This window comes from Lytechinus variegatus, chromosome 13 (genome assembly GCF_018143015.1).
Source record: "Lytechinus variegatus isolate NC3 chromosome 13, Lvar_3.0, whole genome shotgun sequence".
Classification (NCBI taxonomy): domain Eukaryota; kingdom Metazoa; phylum Echinodermata; class Echinoidea; order Temnopleuroida; family Toxopneustidae; genus Lytechinus; species Lytechinus variegatus.
The window spans coordinates 28,007,596-28,025,103 of NC_054752.1; positions in this window are offsets into that span (position 1 = coordinate 28,007,596).

The following is a 17,508-nucleotide window of genomic DNA, read 5'->3' on the forward strand; positions in this document are numbered from 1 at the left end:
CCCAACCTCCACTGCCTGGCCATAGCCGAGGCTCAAAAGCAGTTCACTGACGTCAGTTTGGACAATGTCTCACCTAGATCACCCTTTTTCCTCTGGCCAGAAAAACAAAAGGAAAAGGTCTTATTTTCCTTCTATTTTTATGAATGATCAAATTAAAGCGTAATTGAATTCACAAATTCATCAAATGCAATTTGTGAATTGCTCCCTGCAGTGCCTTCCATAGCAGTATTACAATAATATTTGGAGCAATTTATTTAGATAACTTCATTTAAAGCTATCGACTGTCTAAAAACAAACAAATTTGTCTGGAGCCAAGACTTTGCCTTATTCAAAATCCCATTCCCAAATATCATCTATCCTTCATTAGATGCATGATTAACAATTTTGAATCATTTATCTAATATGCTCATGAATACATAACCTATTCCATGCCAATGCATGAACAGACAATATTCTTAAAATTTAGAATACTCTGTATAAATGTACATGAATCAGGTTATTACCACTGGTGGCCAAAAAAAAAAAATCTGAGCAATGCCATACTGGCTTAGTGTCATTTTTACGCGTGTGAGATCATCTGCACTGTTGGAAAAAAAATTCATGAATTCATAGCTAGGCATCTCAAATCCATGTTGGATGCGGCGTAGTTCAAGATTTCTTTCTTGATTCAGAATCTAAACAAGTATCTATAAGAAATTTCTTTTCATGAATTCATTCTCGACAACTACTCTTAAGCTTTACCACAGCCTGTTCTTCGGACAAGCTACGAAAAGGATTATTCAAATTTTGAAAATGTGACCCTCAAAAGAATTCTATCTCTATTGTTATTAAACACTATACATGAGTATGATATAAGATTTTAAACATGCAGGCCTACATTGATGTAACATTTCTACACAAATACTGCTTCAGTACTGTTTGACTAGCATCTTAAGAAGACTAGATGATTTTGGACAGAAACAGAGACAATGTCTGAACATAGGCTAACAAAGAAAGCGATGGTATCATAGAATAGATGGCAATCTATTCATCTCTCCCCATCTCAAAGCTATTGGAATATTCAATGTTCAGGCCTGCCTTCCCTATTACTTCTGCTCTACTTAATTTCTCAAATTTCTCCTTTCTTCCTTCTCCACCATTTTCTTGAGCATGTCTAAATTCCCAGGTCAGCCCCCCTGAGCCAGGGTATACAGATTAGTCTCCAAAAACAGACCCTTGTCAAAAAGATTATGTTAATATCGACTTTGTTGAGTCTGAACATCGAGACAACATACTGTGTTCTCTACTATACTTTACATTGGTTGGGTGTTCGGTGTTCACATTCATGCCAATACATTGGGTTTGCTGAAAATCTTTTTAGACTTATGATTCAAATGCAGATTTGCATACGTGTATCTGGTAAATATGTTAATGATCAAGATCCTTTCTGGATATTTTGCACTGTATGTAGCCAGGATAGGTATATTAATCTTAGGTGTAAACCTCTCAGGTATACTAAATTCCCTTTTTGGAGACCTTTTGGAGCAATTTTTATTTCTAAAACCCCCGCAATTTCACCATCAAGAACAATGAAAATTCTAGATCTATTTTTCACTTCCACAATATTTTTTCTTGTCAAGTCTATAAACTATTGCTGAATAATAGTTTAATTAGCTAATCATTCCACTCTAAACTGCCAATCCCATGAAAATATGCGACCACTCTTTGAATATTAAAAAGGGCAATATATCGAATGACATTTTGGCAACAACGTGTCGTATCATCATATGGGACCATGGAAGAAGCTACATGCTCTGCCAATCTGGCCCCTTGTCAAGAATTCATCTTGTATTCCCTTCTAACCCACTAAATAACTTCTCCTCCGTAGTGACCCCAGAAGAAGTCATCATGCATGTTTTTACAATATATGTAAAAAAATGTATCTTTAAAAGAAGATATTCATAGAAAAGTTTGAAGAGGAAAAAAGAATGGACGCCTTGGAAAAGTGTTATTATATGCTGGGTGTATAGTGTACAATGTGCTCTGTACAAGAAAATATAACTCAAACATACCAGGTCCCCAACTTACAAAAAGTTACGATTGATCTGATCAATCGCAACTATGGAAAGCCAGTGATGTCAACATCTAAAATACATGTTTGTTCAATGTTTTCTGGAAATGATGTATATTTATACATTCAGTGATTTGACAATTCAGTATGCTTCTCTCTGTTTTCAAAGGATATTGAGCAAATTTTCTAAAGAAAAAAATATGACACTGATGGTTTTCCATATACTTGAGATTGATCGGATCAATTGTCACTCTTAGTTAGACGGGGACCCTGGTCATCCTATAATTGACTATCACAGAAATTGTTATAATTGGCTTTAAAAGATGAAGGACAAGTGTCTGTATCTAATCTGATAAGCGATGGTTTGTTAAACTTAGAAATTACATGTACATTCCAGTGTAATGAACTGTGTATGTGTGTGTGTGTGGGGGGGTTAAAGGTAGATGGTCCAAAAAGATTTTTTTTAAATGGTCATTAACATTCAATATAGGCCTTATACACAAAGTATAAACTGAGCCCCATAATATAAACCTTAGGGATTAATTGTACATGTATGGCTGATTTTTAATAGACAACAATCAATGCAAAAAATCGTCAAAATAACCCCCGCGATTAATCGCTATAAAGCTTTAGGTAGGATGGTATTGTATGAATAGTATTCAAACTAATCTCCTTTGATGAAAAGTTCACAGTGATCTAGGTCAGTGTACAGGGAATTAGAGAGAAATGACATTTTCACATAATATACGTTCCCATTTATCACTGATTGGGAAATAAGGTTTAAATGCTACAAAGGGGGAATACTGGGCAGGTAATGATATAGATTGAGAAATAGAGAGAATAGCTACATCAATGTCAAGATACTCAGCTGTGCCTATCTATTTAAGTGTGATAAAGGATACCGAAGATGGAAATACTTCAGAGAGGAAAGAAGAAAAAGAGGAGGAATGTATAAAGAGCCATAGTAAGGGGCAGGAAGAGGGTAAGATGGGAGGGGGGGGGGTTCGTGGACAAGGAAGGGGGGTGGAATGAAGAGAGGATGGGAATGAGAGATTGAGAAGAGGATCAGGAGAGAGGGAGAGAAGGGGGGTGCACAGAAAAGAGAAGGGAAAGATACTGTACATGTACAAAGAAAGAAAAGGGAAAGATCGACAGGGACGAAGACAGATGTAAGAATAGGAAATTAAATAGGAGACCTGCCTCCCCCCCTCCGAAGATGCAAGACGCAAGTCACACAACAAAACAAAATGTGGAGCACAAATAAATTACAAGTAGAAATAGATATTCAAAGCCTACATGTTACTTTGATGAAGAAAATCAATTTTACCAGCAAATAAAACAGGATAAAGATAAACAAGGAATACAATTTCTAACTACATGTAGGCAGACTTCTATTAAAAAAAATAAAATGACTAGTAGAAGGATGTTGAGGGGGACCCCCCCCCAAAAAAAAAAAAAAAAAAAAAACAGCCTGCCATTTTTTGCTTTTAAAATTCTCATTCCACATCTGAGAGATAGGAAATCTCTTGGTGCATTAAATGCAGACTAATAATACTGCTGCTAGCTGAAACTGCATCAAATATACACAAGAAAAGCAAATGATCATTTATGAAGCTTAATGCTCTGTGAGGTGGCGCCGCATAACTCTCCTAATTCAACAGGACATCAGAGGAAAGCAGTCATCCTTCTTTCACTTGAGGGTACAAATAACATTTTTATAAGTTCTGCGGTTGCATTCTGACAACATTTTGTTGGCCAAAGATAATATTGGTATTCACCATTCATGTGCCTTTTAATAAAATATTCCATTGTTAATTTTAACGAAGGAAGAAACATTCAACTTTGGTCAGTGATAAGGAAAGATTGTACTTCAAAATGGTGTTTGCTGACTTTTTGTGTAAATGATTGAAAATGCCAAAGTGATAAACGATATGGAAGCATTTCTACAGAGAGTCACTTGCACTGCACAAATAAATGAATGTATGGGGCTACACACAATTTGTCAGTTGACCACTCTGCTATTTTAGTACTCACGATCTTAAGATTATTAAAGGATGGGCAATTATTTGCCGTCAACCAGCTTTCTATTCTTCATATTTCCTACATGTATCATGAAAAGGATTGCGACATCTTTGAATACTGATACTACATGTATTAATTTTTCATCTTCCCCTACAATTTGAATATATGATGTACACTGTAACTTTGAAATGTCCAATTAGATGAGTTTAAAAGTGTGATTCTTATTAGTATCATGATAGGTAAAATCCATTTAACAGATTCATCATTCATGTCTTTATTCAGAAAGACAAATACAAATCACACTTGAAGTCCCTCCCCACCCCCCCCAAAAAAATAATTGAAGATCTGCAATCGGAAAAATTTTACCTTTAATATAGCTTAGGCCTACATACATGTATAAATCACACACACACAAAAAACGAAAATGCAGAATACCTGTACCTGCATGTTATTATTTTTAATTTTATTTATTCGGCCATTAAAAACATGCAAATATTGTACAATGTAATTAAAAAAATGCAATATGAAATAGGATAGTTAAATATGGGTAAAGTAGAAATGAAAGAAAAGAAGAGTAAGAAAACGTTTTTTCCATGGGCTAGGGCTCGCAAAAGTAAAATTCAGTACTATTGCCCAGAGGCATGCGAGCCCTCATGGATCCATCTGTGAATAAAATTTAAACCTCCCTTTACCAGTTGATGTTAATAATACAATATTCTCGCATCGACTTTCCCCTCTGCATAATAAATGATATAAGATCCCGACACTGACTGGTCAATCCTAGGACATAACACAAATCAAGACATCTCTCCATCCATCTCACCCTGTTCAGACAAGCAAAATTACTGTACATGTACACAGAAGAACAAGAACCTATGTTTAGCCAACTAAAATTTCTCAAATACAAAAAAGTCATTTGAAAGTTCAATAGCCATAAGTGCCTTAAATGTCCTTTAAGACATGGTCACACCGCCCGAGCGTTGTTGGAGCGGTTGGAGGGGAGAGAAAAAATCATCACCGCTTGCTACCGTTCACCATTTTCGATTTTGATTTTTTTGTTTTCGATTTTTTTCACCAATTTTGTGAGCGAAATTTGACCCTCTTTCCCTACCACTCAACGACCGCTCCAACAATGCTCGGGTGGTGTGACCAGGCCTTAAAATCATAGCAACAATGTGAATTCCCCCCCCCAAAAAAAATTGATTTGAATGAATGACAGTTTTTCAAACTTCTCTTTCTTTCTTTATGGTCACCTTTACAAATGAAAACTCCCACAAAAGACCCCCTTTTTTGTTAACACATTCAAATACAACACCATTTTCTCTTTACTTTTCCAGTGCGAACAGGGCATAACTTACAATATCGCTCATCTAATCCCATCTGCAGGTTCAGAATAAATATCCAGTTACCCATGCCGGAATCAAGCAAGCCAACATCGACGTGTGAGACCTACGTCCACACCAAGAGAATCAATATACAGATGCCGCTTCCTCTAACGTTTAAAGGGACGCACTTAACGTTTCTTAAGGGAACAAAGAAGGAAAATTCAATCAAATTTAATATTCACTGCGTGAGAGTAACCATCTATGATATCAATCAAGCAGTGAATGTTCTTATTCAAGGCAGGTAAATTAGGTAATATTCAACCAGTGGGAGAGAGAATGTCTAAATGAAAAACAAAATCAAATGCAAGTCCCATACATGTATGTGCACTTCTGTACTGACCGCACAGAAACGATGTTCAACGTTTCTGTGCGGTCAGTAGCCCTAACAATGCGCTAACAGAGGCACTGTTACAACCGGTAATGTCACAGCGATGCCCAACGTTTAACAATATTAATACACATTGAAATAAATATTTTGATTTCACAATCTAAAAGATGTGACAGGGCTTATTGTACAACGCCTTCTTAGCTTGTTGTACGCGATCAAATGGGAGGCTGAATGTCACACATTCGTACCGTTGCACACAAGACGTACCATCCAAAATGTACCATTGCACGGCTTTAGGAGGTGACGTCACAATGCGATTTCATTGAATAAGATGACAATGCGCGTACAACCCGCTGGCTAAATGCGCAATGCTGTCCAAGATCATGTGCGCTTGTGGGCCCGGCTTGTGGGATTTTGCTTTTCGCTTTCAATATTTTTGCTCCTTTTTCATAGATTACTGGAGGGAAAAACTCTTCTTTTTTCATATTTTCGCTAGATTCCGAGGCGTTGTACAACACAAATAGCGAATATTCTTATTCGTGCAATGGTGCGAGATTTCGCATTCGGTGAAAGAAAGAAACGCTCTATTCAACTCGGCTAATGCCTCGTTGAATAGAGCATCTTTCTTTCACCTCATGCGAAATCTCGCACCATCGCACTCATGCCTATTCGCTATATGTATACTGTTAGCGCACTGTATTTAGGCTAACAACGTTATCTGTGTGGTCGGCACTGATTGGTTAAATCAAGCTGTGTTTGCTCTTTGGAGTTGCATTTAATTACAATTTCTGCAATGGATTCAAAGCCCCAAGGTACATATTCATATATTTATCATCACTACGTATAATATAGAGTATTTCTAAAGCGCCAAATCCATATTGATTATGTGCTCAAGGCGCTGGATTTGGACAGAGTGACTGAATCTACATGTTTAGAGGCAAGCATAAACTCATATAACATCATGTACATGCATGCACATTAAACTAGATTCTCTGCTTCAAACTCAAAAGCATTTTCAGCTGAATAGGAGAGCATTGGTGATAAAGATGACTGTCTTCGACAATTGAGATGGCACTAAATTTTCTTTTTTTATGTCTGGCAACAAAATCAATGAAATACCAAATACTTATACATACGAGTTGTGAGACATACTGTACACTGTAATTTAAGCCCATTTCTACAACAATTATAGTTAAAACTTTTTTAACAAGTTGTTAAAAAAGTTTAAACAACTTGTCGTAGAGTGACAGGCTTAAACAGCATGCTATTTTTTTTTACTGTGTAGTGTGTACAAAAGCTAAAAATTAACACAAAGATGTTAAAAAGCAGAAATTTGGTGCAATTCCAACAGTAAAAGCTTCAAGATTATGTACAGTGTGATAAAATACAGAACTCACTCTTGAGCAGGGATTGCAAGGATTCATTATACTTCTTAAAATTCAGTTTAGGCTGTTCGAAAATATTTCACAATGTTTTGTACAATCTTGTTGTAAAATCCTGTGACACAAAAGTCATTTTGTGCAGCATTTACCTACATCATCATGTATAACATGCATTGTAATACCGGAAAATTATTCCCTGGAATTGCCTATCAAAATGCAATGTTTTCAGAACCTGTGTTTTAAAAGACATGTATTTTCACGACTGACGTAAAAATTCCCTGAAATGCAACCACCATAGGTGGTTTCAAACCGCCTCGATCATAAGAATCCCTGTTAAATTACGAGAACTTTTTTAGGCTAAAAAATACCCATTAATTATTCCTGCATTCACACCGCCCCGAAACATACCTTTCAGGATAAGTTCCTAAGTTACGAGCATATGCAGTATGGTCTGATAAGCAGGCAAGGCGCAAGTTTTTAAATCACTAGCCCAGCAGCCACCCACGGCGCCCATGCCAAACGACACACTGGGCTAAAGTTCCAGTAAATTGCTTTCACATTGCCAAAATACCTGCGACCTTGGAAAAATCCCCGCGAAAGTTCTCGTAATTTCGCTAAGTACCTACTATTTAGCGGGTATTTTCTATCGGGGAAATTACGCATTGTTTGCTTTCACATTACCAAAATACCTGGTACTTTCTGATCAGGGTAAATTTCCCGATCAGAGAATACCTGGAACTGACGAACTTCGAGGCGGTCTGAAACCACCTAGTTTGAACATAAATGAATTTGAAAACCCTCAGGTACGAAACATCAAACGAACAAGCTTCACCCTGCAATTAGAGCAAATAAAATGTATGGAGCAACGAAAAATCAGTAGATAACAAAGGAAATTGGAGAAGCCTAGCACGCATAATATTCTAATCAAAGGTAATGGTATCGCCATGGTAACGGATATCATTCAAGTGCCCAGCTCTATAAAATCTCATTGAAACTAATTCCTAGTTTAATATGAGAATTGCAAGCCAAGAAAAACACTCTACAGTTTTGAGCATAACAGCAATATTTAATAGTAGTTTCAGCAGTATAATTTGTAATAACAATTGTATTCACAGAACAAGGAAACAGATTCGCCACACAGCCCAAATTCTAAAAGTAAACCTTATACATGGACAATTTCAAATTCAAACTTTACCCCAAAAAGTAATTATAATAGGCCTATAACCATATCTGCTTGTACATGTGTATGTAGTGTCAAAACATTGGGGAGGGGGCAAATAAACATTGTTTCTGTGTACAAAATTCATTTAATCAATCTCTTTAATGAAAATTACTCAAAAGTTTTTTTGAGAAGAAGAAAAATGAGGCTACTGATACTTCCCAAGAAAGAGTTTAAAAAAAAAGACATTGCTACATTGTGCACATAGTGAAAAAAAATATATACTTTTTTGCAAGAACAGATGGTCAATATGGGTAAATTGTCCCTCACCCTCAAAAAGAGGGGATACATGTAGTTGGCACGAATGCTATTAAAAACCAAGTTTACAAAAAAGGTAAAATTAGACTTAAGTCTATTAATTTCAGTGGGTCTCATACCCCTTTCATAAACCTATCCTCCAATTAGCCGCTTAAGAGTAATGTGGATAATTCAATAAAAATCGCGTTCATAAACTCCAAAAACAATCTGCACTATTTTTACGAGCGCCCGTCCTGAAAACGGAGGATAATCGTCATGGCAACCGCACACCCCCCCCTCCGATGCGGTTGCGTTGGAAAAGGGTGACCTTGTGACCGCTCCATGGCAATTATCCGCATTACTTTCGCAATGCGTTCATAAAGTCAAAATCTGGTCCCGATGCTGCTATTATGCGGATAATAGCAGCATCAAAATAATGCGCATAACTCTGGTCCTCCTCTGATTTTACGACCAAATTATGCTGCTATTAGCCGCATAATTGGGTTTATGAAAGGGGTATCAGAGCCTCACTCTGCCCCTCAAGCCAATCTGGCCAGTAGATGGTTTCAGACCGCCTCGAAGTTCGTCAGTTCCAGGTATTCTCTGATCGGGGTAAAATACCAGGTATTTTGGTAATGTGAAAGCAAACTACGCGTAATTTCCCCGAAAAAAATACTCGCTAAATAGTAGGTACTTGGCGAAATTACGAGAACTTTCGCGGGGATTTTTCCAAGGTCGCAGGTATTTTGGCAATGTGAAAACAATTTACGGGAACTTTTAGCCCAGCGTGTCGTTGGGCGTGGCGGCGTGGGTGGCTGCTGGGCTAGTGATTTTGAATCTCGCGCCTTGCCTTCTTATCAGACCATACTGTGCATGGTCGTAACTTCGGGAACTTATCCCGAAAGGGTATGTTTCAGGGCGGTGTGAATGCAGGAATAATTGATGAGTATTTTTTAGCCTAAAAAAGTTCTCGTAATTTAACAGGATTCTTGTGATCGAGGCGGTTTGAAACCACCTAGTGTAAAAAGCCCTCTTAAGTGTTGGGAGGAGGGTGGGGGGGTCTACCACGCATTCAGGCCAGCTGACGCCAAGAAATAACTCACTGTTATAATCCACAGAACAGCTACTCATAACAAATTATTGAAAACCAAAAGAGAATGTATATAGATACACTCTGCTAGGCTTCTCCAACAGTCAGTTTGATCAAACTCATCAAATTGATAGACTATTTTAATTCATGAGAGTTCACCAATTTGAGACCCTTTCCTAAAAGATTGAAGATGGGTAGGAGAGGTTGCCCTATCCCGTTTAGAACAAGTATTTTGTTGACAAAGGAATACAGATTTCCGTGGAAACGGCAGCATGCCGTCTTGAAGGGTAGGGTATGTGCAAAGAGTTTGGAAATGGAGTAGGCATGGAGGCTTGATTGCAGTTATAAATCTGTCAGATGGGTTGCTGTGAATTGGGTCAGATAAATCAAGAGTGATGTTCACATGACAGTTTCATCATTGGTCCGTGTGGTAGGTCCATGGTTTAATAGAAGTTTCAGCACTAACAAGATGCCATTATCCTTAAAGTTACCAGGAGCAGTCAAATACTTGTGATTCTCGGCCAATAAAAAGTAGAACCAAGGAAACTTTTGAGATCAACCAAGTTGTCAGATGCTAAAATATTACAGATATGTCCTCAATTTCTCAACACCATTTCTCTTGTTAAAAAACAATTAATAGTACCAATTTGTGATTTTTTCATTGTTTTTATTTCATTTATCACTACATGTATTACCGTAATATTTTGTTTTGATTTCTTTTTTTAGGGTATAGATTTTCAATTTTTTATATCATTTATTTCTTTAAGGTAGGGTGTGACAGTGGGAAAGTCTTGCACTCCCAGTCCACTGAAAACATCATGTCTGGTGATGCTGACCATGCCATGTGAACATAGCTGATTAATGACACTGGTCAGTTTGCTATGTTAAAGCCTACCCAAGGAGGTGTTTGAAGCTCCTTGGCCTAGCTTTCTCCCAAGTTCAGATTAAGCAGAGGGAATTGTTTAATCCTCTAGTACCATTATATATGGACACTCATAAAAAATGGTTTACAAACATCCTGATGCAATAAACTGGAGTATTAAAAACAAGTTTTCCATTAAAATGTAGGCATACCTATCACTGCAATAAAGAAGAGTTTGGAATCAGTGAGTGTATGACATGGTGTTCTAATAGCAATGGTTTCAGTTAATCCTGGGTTAACCACACTTTTAACCAGTGTCAGTTCACAAATAAAAAAATCTTATCCAGCTGAAAAATATATGTAATGTATATGTAGGTGGCAAGGGACTGTGCAATATGTTTTAATTTGCCATCATGCATTTTTATGTGCTACATGTATGCATCATGGAGCAAATACAAAGCAATACAGAGAGGATTGCATATAATTATAATAATAATAACAAAAGCTTTATTTATATAGCGATTTTTGCCTGAGGATACAAAGCGCTTGCTATTTAATATTACCCCGGATTTAATACCTCAAGCTATCATCACCGGCACTCAGTGCATCCGAGGAAGTAATCCTGCCGGTACCCATTCACCTCACCTGGGTCGAGTGCAGCACAGTGTGAATAAATTTCTTGCTGAAGTAAAACACGTCGTGGTTTGGCATTCGAACCCACGACCCTCTGTTTGAAAGACGAGAGTCAGAACCACTAGACCACGACGCGCCCAATTATATGATAACAGAGAGGAGAATGTGTCATTTCTGCATCAAGATCATATGATGTCGCTACGATATGTTCAGGGATAAACTAACAAAACAATATTGTAGATCCTTGGGGATTGAAAATCCATGCTAAAATCATCCAATCATAGTACGACACTAAAAGGGTATGATCATCCTCCAATACCTCCATGCATGCTATGATAATCATAGACCAAATGTATAAGAGCCATTAATACCAGTCAAATTTCTTGTTACGAAACTGACATTTACAGATGTCTGTAAACAAGTACACCTTTCAATCATGCAAACCCTATTGCTACAGACCAAAAATGCCTTTCTCCTCACATCACAATTGGAAGTCAAATTTAACACCGTTCAATGATCAGTTTAATCCTGTAATCCCTTTAAAAGCAGAATTACTTTCCTCATTAGCAGTTGCAAATGAGAGATCCCATGGAATATCAAGCACAAAGCACTCACTTAGAAAATGGAATTTTGAATGAATCCATCCCTGGGCAGGTATTGAAAGGTCCTGTTTCCACCAGCCAGACCTTTCAAAAATATATAGGCCTACATGTAAGGCAGCACAATATTTCTCATCTGGTATATCATGAATTTACAACAAACTCAAATTCACTCTGACAGATAATTTGTATTATAATATCTAGCATTTATGAAGTGTAGACTATCTAGTTGATTGTTGAATGGCGCGCATTATTAACCCAGCATTTAATCGATCATTTGTAGCTCCAGCTGTTAAAGGCACTTTGTGTAGAAAAGAATTCATCCTGCCTGGTACCCATTTACCTAACCTGGATTGAGTGAGGCAAAATGTGGATCATTTCTTGCTGAAGAAAATCGTGCCATGACTGGGATTCAAACCCACAACACAGTGTTTTGAATATAAAAGTCTGGAAAATTATAATGAAGACATTATTAGCAGCTTATGTAGTGGGTCAAGCAACAATGAGAACCAGACAACTTTATAGGCTTTTGTGAAAAATCATGTTATTCAATGAACTGCATGGCAGGCATTATGACATCTGGCCTCCGTTGCAGAAAGAGTTGCGTTTAAACGCAAATAAAAAAATCAATCGTAAGTCCCAAATGCGCGCTGTTGATTGGTTGAAAATCAAGTTACGCATGATTTTTAGAGTTGCGATCGATTGCAACTCTTTCTGCAACGGGCCCCAGGCAAGACATGTCAACTTTTAATACCTTGGTTTTTGATTGCCTGATCAGCACAGATGTCTGTTTAATTTGGTATCTGTCATGTGACAGCTTCTAAGCAAAACATACAAAAATTCTGTTAACATTGTGTGCTTATATATATTCACCGTGCTCTTTCACCATGTACAGCAGCCAAAAACAAAACAATAATTCAGTTATTATTCCCAGACATTTGTCTATTATAGATGATATGACATATTTATGAGCTGAAACGTCAATTGATCCTGTACTGTTAGCGATTTTGTCACAATCAGCCTATTAATATAGCTTTGCATTTTCAACCAGAGTTTGACTTTAAACCCCACGTTCAAAATATGGGCCTGTTTCTTCAACCTCAAAATTAATCTTGCAGAGAGCTAATCAATCTAGAATCTCAAGATTGTTCAAATTCAGGCTGATGAAGGATGATCTAATGACAGAAATTAGAATGCCTGGATGACCTCGACAGGGTAGTAGATTACATGGATAATAACCATAGGAAAATATTGGCCTGATCATGGATTGACGTTCTGGTCACTGCAATGGAAGAAGAGTTCAAATGACCAAAAGGGGTATACTTTCATGGTATAGAACAACGCGAAAATGTTAATTCAGGCTGCATTCAATCAATGAAAAAAAATTGCAGTTGGTTTGAGGGCGATTTATTAGATTTAAGCCCCTGAAATGCTGTAAAAGAGCCCTGGAAACTAAATAAGAGAGCCCTGGATAATATCCCCATTTATCTCAATCTTCAGGCTTATCCAATATTGCAGATTTAGACAATAAGTTGTGAAAATTACCAAAATAAATGTTGGCCTGGATCATAAGTACATGCATACTACCATTTACATGTACACAGGTTTCACACTTGCTCAATCACAAACCTACTTGCAGATGATGTATGCAAACCTCAAAATACCTGGAGTAGTAATCATTTCCTCTGTTCACACCAGCCTGAATCAGATGTAGATATGAGCAGGACACAAGAAGTATCAAAAGCAAAATCAAATACTGTGAAAACTTCTGCAGTGTGTGTATCACAGCTGATTCAAGGAGTCTGCATAGCAGACTAGGTCTACTGGGGCTGCAGATGTGGAAATGGCTCGCTGCGCTCGCCTTTTCAGGCGCTAGGCTTCGCAAACCAGCAGCAGCGCGAGTTCCCACCTCACGAGCCATGCAGAGTCTGCATAGCAGACTAGTGAAAAACTTGCAGAAATTCCTGCAAAATGTTTTGTGATTTGGGGTAAGGCCTAATTTTTGAGGGAGGAATATACTATGATTTTATTTATTAGCAAATACCAGGACATTCCATGAATCTGTTTGTAAGCAATGCAACATAACTTTACACATGACTTGTAACCCTTTTTCGTTACATGATATATCAATACGTACCGTACCTGACTTACATGTAGCAGCTAAGAATATGTTCCAGTCATGCGTTATTAAGTCATGCTCAACTTTATGATCTGCTTTATGGAACACTATCAGGCGCAAAATCTATTATTAATTTCAAAGGGCTACTTTTCACAAATTACTACCAAAATCTGCAACATTGAATAAGCTTGAACCATAGAGCTATTAACATGCTTGAACATTGCAATGATTGGGAATTTTCCAGGGCTATCTTTTTAAGTTTCCATCCAGGGCTCTTTCGAGCATTTCAGGGGAAAAATCGTCCCAGGTCCCCATTAAGTTTTATTTCTTGAACACCAGCCTAATATTCTCTGACCTGCAATGGAGACACATGAATTGAAATCAAATCATCACCTCTGAATTTCTGATTGGAAAATACCAGATAATTTTTTATTACTAGGCGGGTGTGAAAGGGTCGTAAAGCTGGAATGAGAACAGAATGCAGCAATGGGATGTTTATCATCATCTCCAAGGCTCGATGGCTTCCATGCATGAAAACAAGTATCCACGCATCCTCATCATTCTTTATTGGTTGGTGCAGAGAGGTGAAATGAAGATGGTCGCAGCCTGGGCATGGGGGGAGGGGTAGGGTAGGGGGCAGGGCCAACGTAATGTGGTAAGTGCCGGACAGGGGGGGGCAACTGAAGGGGAGTGTGGAAAATGCAAAACAAAACAAAAACAAAACTTGTACAGATAGAATAATCTGATGTAAAATAAAGAAAAGAATAAGCATCATAACAATGCCCAGGTCTACATGGGGTGTTGAAAATGGAGTGATTTCAAGATTTTCAGCACTTGGTCGAAGTGCAGTTTCTACCTCACTATGCCACTGCACAGAGACACATGCAATGTGAATGGTTGTCGTTTTTAAAGTTTCTTCATCAACAGAGTGACAGACTGGGCCTGGTCATAGACCAATGAAATTTTCCGGCTCTGCACTCAAGGTAAATCAAAATCAATTATAACGAAAGCCTGAAATCAGGACCTGCACCCACAGACTAGGCACCATTCACCTATGAATATTCAAAAGCATAAATAGCAAGTGCTGGAAGTTCTCTTGACCCAATTCAATTGACCTTCTTGAACCTTTGGCCTGGATAGCTTGCCGAAGTTATATGATGAGGTCAACGCTGTCCAAGCGAGTACTACAACTCGTAATGGTCTACAGTACTACTGCTCCATCACGATTCATCCAAAATACATCTCATTCCTCTTTGAAAGCTAGAGCGTAACCTCCAGCTGTACTTTCCTGGATGACAGTCCACTGTTGATTTTGTTTGAAAGGGGAATGCATCCAATTGTCTATCTGGGACAAGAAGGATGGTGACCCAGTCAGAGTGAATGCCTTGTTGAAGCAAAAAAGGCAATAGAATTCTCAACAACAAAAAAACTTGTTAAAAACACACAGTACGTGTACCTTCACATGAAGTCAATAGCTTGGATAAAAAACATCAAGGAAATCTAGAAGGAAATAATAAATACTTAAAAGCCAAGCAAATAAAAAAAAACGTCTGGGGAGAACAGTAAGGTTTCAATTATCCCAATGGCATAAAACTGTAGTTTAAAATTGTTACAAAGGACCGAGAATGGCAATAAACGTGAAAACTAGAAAAAGGAACATCTAGGCCTATATTGGAGGTACCATTAAATTGAAGGCCGTTGGCCATGTACAGTGCAGCTGCAGCAGCTGAAATCATTGAGGACTTTTGGGTATTAACAAAACAACCTATGCTGAAACAAGAGGAATTGGATAAATTTGAACCAGAATTTTAGAAAATTTCTGGCCTGCTCTACATTTCAATACCTCCTTGATATAAAGGACATTAGAGAGTTCATCTATATATATAAAAAAAAAGATCAAGGATCTTCCATCCCATTTGCTAATCCCTTGAGGATGTCAAGGTGACTTCTTGAAGAGATCAGGACTTGACAATAATTATCCAGTCGTGTCTGTTCAGAAGACGTCTGCACGTAGAGGTATCACTGCCCCGGGATACCATGGGATTGAGAGAGGTGTCATCATCTCACAGGGTCTCCTTGGAATAGTGCGGTCAGTTCTTTTGAAGTTGGGTACGGACTCCGGCATTACGTAAGACCGATGGGCAGGAAAGGAGAGATCCTCGCATTGAGTGATTGCATGCTGGGAAGATATCTCCTCTACTAATGGGTAGCTCTTTACAATCAGACATGTGCCAGTACAAATTATGAAATTATAACCTCTTCAACACTCAAAATTATTTGAATGCAATCGTATACACAGGTATGTATGGTGCAAAAGCGTACAGGTTTGTCTGATGTACATGCTTTAGTAGGGCCTATAGTATACCTAGTGTGAACAGTATCTGGTTAAAAAAGTTTTTGTCTATATAAAACAGCATAACTGGTGTTAATAGTATATCTGGTGTAAACAGTATGAATGGTGTTTACTGTATGTACATCTGGTGTGGTGTCAACGTCACAAGTGCTATGAATATTATGTCTGAAAGAAACAGCACATGTTCATGTATTGTGTAAATGGTATATCTGATGCTGATGTGAACTAACTGGTAATTTCTAAAGAATCAGAAACAAACTATCTTTCGCACAATGTTTGTACGTACATTCTGGACATACCAGTGGCTACATTTTCTTGTTTGGGAAAGCAAAATTCTGATGTACAGCAGGTCACACACGTGCCACTTTGCAATGCATTAGTATCTTCTCCGCAATGCTCTAATAATCATTTTTTAGATTATTTCATGTGTGGGGCACAAGGGTAGAAGACAAAGCTAAACAGAGGCCATATGAAAATGGCACAGATAGTGTACCAGCCCCTACACTCATCGTACAATGTCAGTAGAATATATAATAGGCACAATGCTCCAACAACATGCTTATTAAGGGATACGAATTTAAAATTATTGAATAACTCTGCTTTAATAAAAAAAATTGTAGATCGTACAATGATCATTCATCTGTACAAAAATTGTACCATCGCCGCACCCTAAAGTTATCGTAGAGCAAATGCAAATGGGGCATAAAGCGGACTGGGTTAAAGTTATGCGTATAATTTGATGAATTGATGAGAACGGATGACACAGACACACGGACCCAATAAAATGTCTAAATCCAGCCATCAAATTTCATTAAACTTCCATCGAAGTCTGGTCCGATTCCGTGGATGCATGTATAAAGATGCATGACTGGCTAACAAGAAACATCAAGCCAGACAGGTTTCTGTACAGTATCACACCCAAGTAGGATGATACAACATAGAGAGCAGAAAAGTAGTGTTCATCCTGTATTATTAACATCGTTTGTGGGTCTAAAAGTCGAACTGATACTTTGAAATCATCGTAATTGAGTACTGTACATGTGTAATTCAGTGCAGACTACTTTCCACAACTTCCTCTGCAACATTGGATAATAAAGGTTGAACATTGAGATTGGATTTTCCAGGGCTCATTTTAAGTTTTCAGGGCTCTTTTGAGCCTTCGGGGGGGGGGGGGGGTGAAATTGCCTGAAGCCCATGTAATCCCCCCCCCTGAATTCAGGGTGAATATA